The following is a 6,065-nucleotide window of genomic DNA, read 5'->3' on the forward strand; positions in this document are numbered from 1 at the left end:
GAGCCGAGGCAGCCCGCCCGCTGCCGGGGTCCTCGCTTCAAAACGGGGCCGCCAACCCCCGGCTGGTCCAGTTCCTTCTCAGTGCCGACTTCCTGCCCCTCTTTCCACCGCAGACCGCTTCCGACCCTTAAGTTACCCAGCGGCCTCGCAGCCGCCTGTATGTGGGTCTTGGGCCAGGTAGGCCCGGCGGTCTCCATCCCTGCCCTCTGCCTCATCAATGGAGATGTGGCCAGGTGGTCCCTCCCGCTAGGATTCAGCTCAGCTGGTCAGCCAGGCACTAAGCAGCATCACGGATGGGCGTGGGGTCTTCGTGGGTCTCAGGAGGCCCGGGGCCGGGCACCCACCCTGTCAGGTCTCCCCGCTTTGACCCATGCTGTTCTTTCTGTCTGGAACACTTGTCCCACCCTGTCCCGACCTGGCCCTCTTCCCTTTATTCTGCAGGACATGAGTGTGTCCCTTAGGTCACTCTGTCCCTGACCCCCTCCTCAACAGGATCCTGTGCTCACCAGTCCTGGCTCCCATTACACAATTCCACACCTGCGGGCAGCCGGGAGAATGAAAGGTGAGGAGCGCTTTGAGGTCAGCACACAGGGTGCTTGGGAAACTTCAGCTTCGATTAGTAGGACCCTGGCCTTCCTGGCTCTGAGGAGACACTGAGGGGCTGTCAGCAGGGCCCCCCAGCCAGCCTTGGCAAATCCAAGTGATGGCTTTAGTCATAAAAAAGTTTCAGATGGTCTGTACTGGCCACCCCCATCCCGTGAGGACAAGTGCAGTTTAATGCTGAGGTGACACTTGTGTCCCTGCCTTCCATTTACCCCTCCGCAGCTTTGCGGATGCCCAGGGAACCATCCCAGGTGGGACTGAGCCCCATCTCTGACGGTAGCCCCTGAGTGCTCTCACCCAATCAGCGTGTGGTCTCCCCGCCCCACCTCCTGGACTTGTGACCTGAGATGGTGGGTCAAAGCAAAGCCCGGGATTTCGGATGAAGATAGAGGGGAAAGCAGCGCCTTCTGGAACTTGAACACAAAACTGGAAGAGCCACAGGGAAGCCCGACAACCCAGGGGGTGGGGGGGAGAGGGTGGAGCGTGATGGAGAGAATCCCAGGAAATGACCAGAGCCCTGGTCAACCTCTGACTGGCAGCCGGAGCCCAACCTGCCTCCGGGGGTTTCTTCAGGTACGTGAGCCAAGGAATCTACTTTTTAAGCTGGTTTGAGTTGCTTTTCTGTTACTCATCCCTAAAAGCATGCACACCTGAGGACTTCCTCTTCCTCATGAAACTGAGCTAATTTGATAAGAAGACTCAAGCTCAGTGCGAGCGGAAACCATATTTGTATCATTCACTTTGCTCTTCCTGGGCCCGAGATCAGTGCCTGGCAGCCAGGAGCGCTCAGTATGTATTTGCTGAATGAATCAATGAATGAACAGACCAGTGGGGTTAGGAACTTGAACCCACTTCCGGCTCTGCCACTTAACCTGTAGTGTAACTTCAGTCTTCTTGCAGTGCCTGGGTTTCCGCATCTGTAAAGTGAGGCTAATTCCTAACAAGCACTGCCCCGCCACCTCACAGGCCTGCAGTCACTGTGGGAAGACCCAGTAGATGGGAAACCCACCTCAAGCTGGGAAGCGACAAGGGTGTTATTTGAAATGGCTCCCTTGGGGAACAGTCTTCTAAGCCTTAAGTGGAGCAAGTCCTTGGGTGAGGAGAACCTGGTGGTGGAAGAATTTCAACTGGAGCTCAAAGAACAGCTCAGAGAGCTTTCTGTTTCTGCCTGGAATCTGCCTCCCCTGGTGCCCTGGGATGAAGGTCCTACACTCTTACCTTCTTCCCTGCCTTCCCAGGATTCCCAGGAAGGCAGCCACACACCCAGGCTGACTCCTCAGGGCTGGCTGACTTGAGGAGGGCTGTCAGTTGGGATCTGGTGCAGCGTTTCAGGGCCATCAAGGTCCTCCCTGGCTCTCTGCTCCTTCCTCCTTGCTGCACTGGCCTTACTGCCTCCTGGTCACAAGATGGCAGCCTAGCTTCAGGCTTCTGGACTCAGGAGGTGGTGGGCTGGCCAAGGCAGCGGTAGACCAGGGAGGAAAACCTTCCAGAAGCGCGCAGCACGATCTCCTTCTGTCTCAGCCCCTGCCCACCCCCGAATGGGGACCATAGGTTTCCCCGAGATCGAAGAATTGACACCCGGTACCAGGAGGGAAGAGGGGAGACCCGAGGCCTCCTTCCAAGGCCATGGAGGTCTGGAACACACACAGCACTCCTCAGCCGGGGCCTGCTCACACCCCTCCCAAGCCACACGGCTCAACTGAGAAACCGAGGTCTACCGGGAGACCCCACAGGTATTGCGGGGCGGGGGTGTCCCCTCCTGGTTCCAATGACATCACCCTGCTTCTGAGTGCATGACAGAACTGGGCTGGGTCGCTAGGCATCTCCCCTGCCTGTCACCACCCTGCAGGGAGCGTGCTTGGCGGTTACCCCTGGGGCTCTGGAAAGGCTGCCTTGATACAGGCTGCCCTCCCTCTCTGAACTTGAGTTTTGTCATCTCTAAGATGTGGCAGTCACAGTTCTAACCCTGCAGGGTTGCTGTGAGGAGTTCCTATCAGCTGCTTCCCTTGGTGCCCGGCACAGTGACCTCGTGTGCGTGGCACACATTCTTGCTGTGTTGGATCCGCGCATCCTTCCTCATCAAGCACCAGTCAGGTGACTGGCTCCTCTACCTTAGTAGCTTTCAAACTTTTTTTGACCATGACCCCCACAGACATATGTTGCGGCCTAGTCCACAGCCACCTGTGTATCTGAAACAGAAGTACCATGAAGCAGAACTTACTACACGCAATGCAGAATGTTTTCTCCTCTAAGTACCAGCTGTGATTTTACAACCTACAAATGGGCTCTGACCCTCAGTTTGAAAAACTCAGCTCCAGACCATATTTCCTCCTTTTTTTTTTTTTTCCTGCCGTGCCCAGTGGCTTGTGGGAGCCTAGCTCCCTGACCAGGGATCGAACCCGTGCCCCCTGCGATGTAAGCAGAGTCCTAACCACTGGACTGCCAGGGAAGTCCCTCCTCCCCTTTTCTGAATGGACCTAGTGGATTCGTTTCCTGTTACTGCTGGAGCAACTCACCACAGAGCGGGTGGCTTGAGACAACACAAGTGTCTTCTCTTACAGCACTGGAGGTCAGAGCTTCACAGCCCACATCACTGGCTGGAGGGTGCTGGCAGGCTGCTGTTTCTTCTGGAGGATCCAGGGGAGAATCAGGTTCCTTTTTGCAGCTTTTAGAGGCCTTGGTCTTCTCCCACCCCAATCGGTGATTCTACTCCCTCATTTGCTCAGACTCTCCCCCGCCTGCCTCCCTCCTATAAGGATTCTCGTGATTACACTGGGCTCACCTGATAATCTAGGCTCAGCTTCCCCAGCTCAGGATCTTTAACTTAATCCCATCTGCAAAGCTCACAGGTTCTGGGGATTAGGACAGGGACATCTTTGGGGGGCCAGTAGTCTACGTACCACACCTAGTATTTGAATTAGACACACACATAACTCACATAACTTTATAATGTATAGACCATCTGTACTATTCCACGTGGGGTAGCTTAATGGCCTCACCGACATTGCAGGCACCTGAGGGAACCCTAGGCCTTCGCATCACTGCCTCACGGGGCACACGTGAGAACTAAACCACTCGCGTGATTGTTGGGTCAAACTGAAGGGGCCATGCCTAAGCAATTAATCTCGGTTCTGAGGCCAACCCGTTTTCTCAGCATATTCTAGAAAAAACTTTTTTTTTTGGTTAGCAGAATCCTTCATACACCACTTCCCACCCTACCCCACTCTGCTATTAAGGGTCTCCGGGGCCTAGTATGGGGCCAATGCCAAGCCTGAAGGCAAACTTCAGCTTTACTGAGTAACAGGAACTGCTAACCCTTTACCACTCCCATTTTACAGGTGAAGACAGTGAGGCTCAGAGATGTTAACTATGTTGCTCAAGGCTACGCAGCTTGGCAGAACTATGACCTGACACCAAAGCCTCCAATCAGAGGGCTTTGGCCACTGTCCCTCCAAATAGGAAGCGATTGTGGACCGAGGCCTGGTCGGAGTCTCACAAGCAGGGAGAGATGAGAAGGGACCTTCCACCATCTCAGACCCCAGCACTGCGGTTGCTGGCTGCCACGACAGGGATGGGCCTTCTTCCATGGACGTGAGATGGCCCAAGTTAAAAAAAGAAAAAAGATGACTCTAGCCTTAAGTTCTTGGAGGCCAAGTTAGTAAATTTATTGTTTCTTTCACAGAATACATTGTTTCTCTAAAAACCTCTCGAATTGCTCCCAAACCATGTGATTTAATGAAACTAAAAAGAAATTGGTAGCTAATTCCTGTTTCTTGGCCTGCTTTTGTCTATCCTCGTTCTGTCACGACAGCCTTGCTGATGTACTGGTACAAACACGTGTACACAAAGGAGCTCCTGCCATTGGGGGGTGGCAGGGAGGATGCCACAGCAAACATGAAGAGGCAGGTGCCCAGGTGCTGGGATTCTCTCCTGGAGGGAAGTAATGCTTCCCACGGGTTAGCAAAAGGGCAAATTTACTCTTTTAAGAATATCACGATGTCCTTTGAGAAGCGCTATTACCAGCGTTGTCCTAACTACTAGAGTTGTGTTGGAATCACCACTCCGCTACTGGGCACACAGCCATGCTCTAGGCTACGCTGTATTCATTTATTTGCGCCTCTCAAGAGTCTCAGCCTTGAAATGTCAAGCTTTGTGTCTAATTATGATGAAGATAACTTAGTTTGGGTACAATAATCTCTAAACCAAAATGACAACTTGTGCTTTTTCTCTCCCACTGCACACTCCCCCGCACACGCCGCCATGGGCACCGGGCAGGGGCTCCCTGGCTGCTCAGTGGAGGCGGGTTTCTCTGCTGCCTGTACGCAAGCAGGCCTCCTCTGCCGAAGTCCTGCACGGCTAAAACACAGCATTCGAGAACCGGTGCTTTTGGGTAAAGCTTGTACAAGATGGCTCAATATAAGAAACTAAGAATCTAAGGTTCTACCCTAAAAACTAACTAGTATAACAAAGAATTTACCCATCTTTTCCTACTAAAAATGCTACCGGTATAAGGAGACAAAACCAAAAACACATTCAGTATTTTTATTTAATTTCGTAGCGGACAATTTACATACCTCCCCCACCCCTTCCTTTAAGTTAGTGTGACAATTTTCCATAATAAACTACTTAAAGAGAAGCTTTGGTCAAGAATGGAATGAAATAGCAAAACAAAAAACCAAAAAACAAAACCCAAATCACTGCTGCTTTTAAAAAACCAACACTTTCACCAATTATCCTCAGACAAAACACACTTAAAGAGAAGCTTTGGTCAAGAATGGAATGAAATAGCAAAACAAAAAACCAAAAAACAAAACCCAAATCACTGCTGCTTTTAAAAAACCAACACTTTCACCAATTATCCTCAGACAAAACACACAACAAGGTTTGCGCCATATATGTCTTCAGTGTTTCTTGGCGGCCGGCTCTCCTGCCCATCATGCGAATGGCGGAGCTGCCCGGCGCAGCCTGTCCGTCCTCATGCTGGATCTGGGAGGCTCGCTCAGCTTCACATTATCCGAAGGCCCTGGATAGAAGACTCTAAGGTCTGGAGAGCGGCAGGAAGAACACCGATGGTCAGTGGGGACAGGCCATCCTGGCGTTCTCCCCAAGGCACTACCCCACACCCCCTCCTTCCTGGCTGAGCCCCGCCCCCTCTGCGACGGGCTCCGGGCCTAGCCTGCAGAGACTCTCCCAGGCAGGGCTCCCCCTGCTGGCCCTTCCAGGCCCTGCGCCGCCTTGTCCCCAAGGCCCCAGCCCACAGGCTCTGGGCCACGCCTGCTCCCAGGGCACGTATGTGCTTATCAGCTGTGTCACTGGCCCTCACTCCAGGTGCCCTGATGGCAGGCACTCCCGTATTTCTGTGGCCCCCATGCAGCCAGCCTGGTGCACGACACCTAGCGGTGCTCAAAGGCGGACAGACCAGAGAGGAAAATGCGCTGGAACTTCCCAGCACACTCGCAAAG

This window comes from Physeter macrocephalus, unplaced genomic scaffold, assembly GCF_002837175.3.
Source record: "Physeter macrocephalus isolate SW-GA unplaced genomic scaffold, ASM283717v5 random_231, whole genome shotgun sequence".
Classification (NCBI taxonomy): Eukaryota; Metazoa; Chordata; class Mammalia; order Artiodactyla; family Physeteridae; genus Physeter; species Physeter macrocephalus.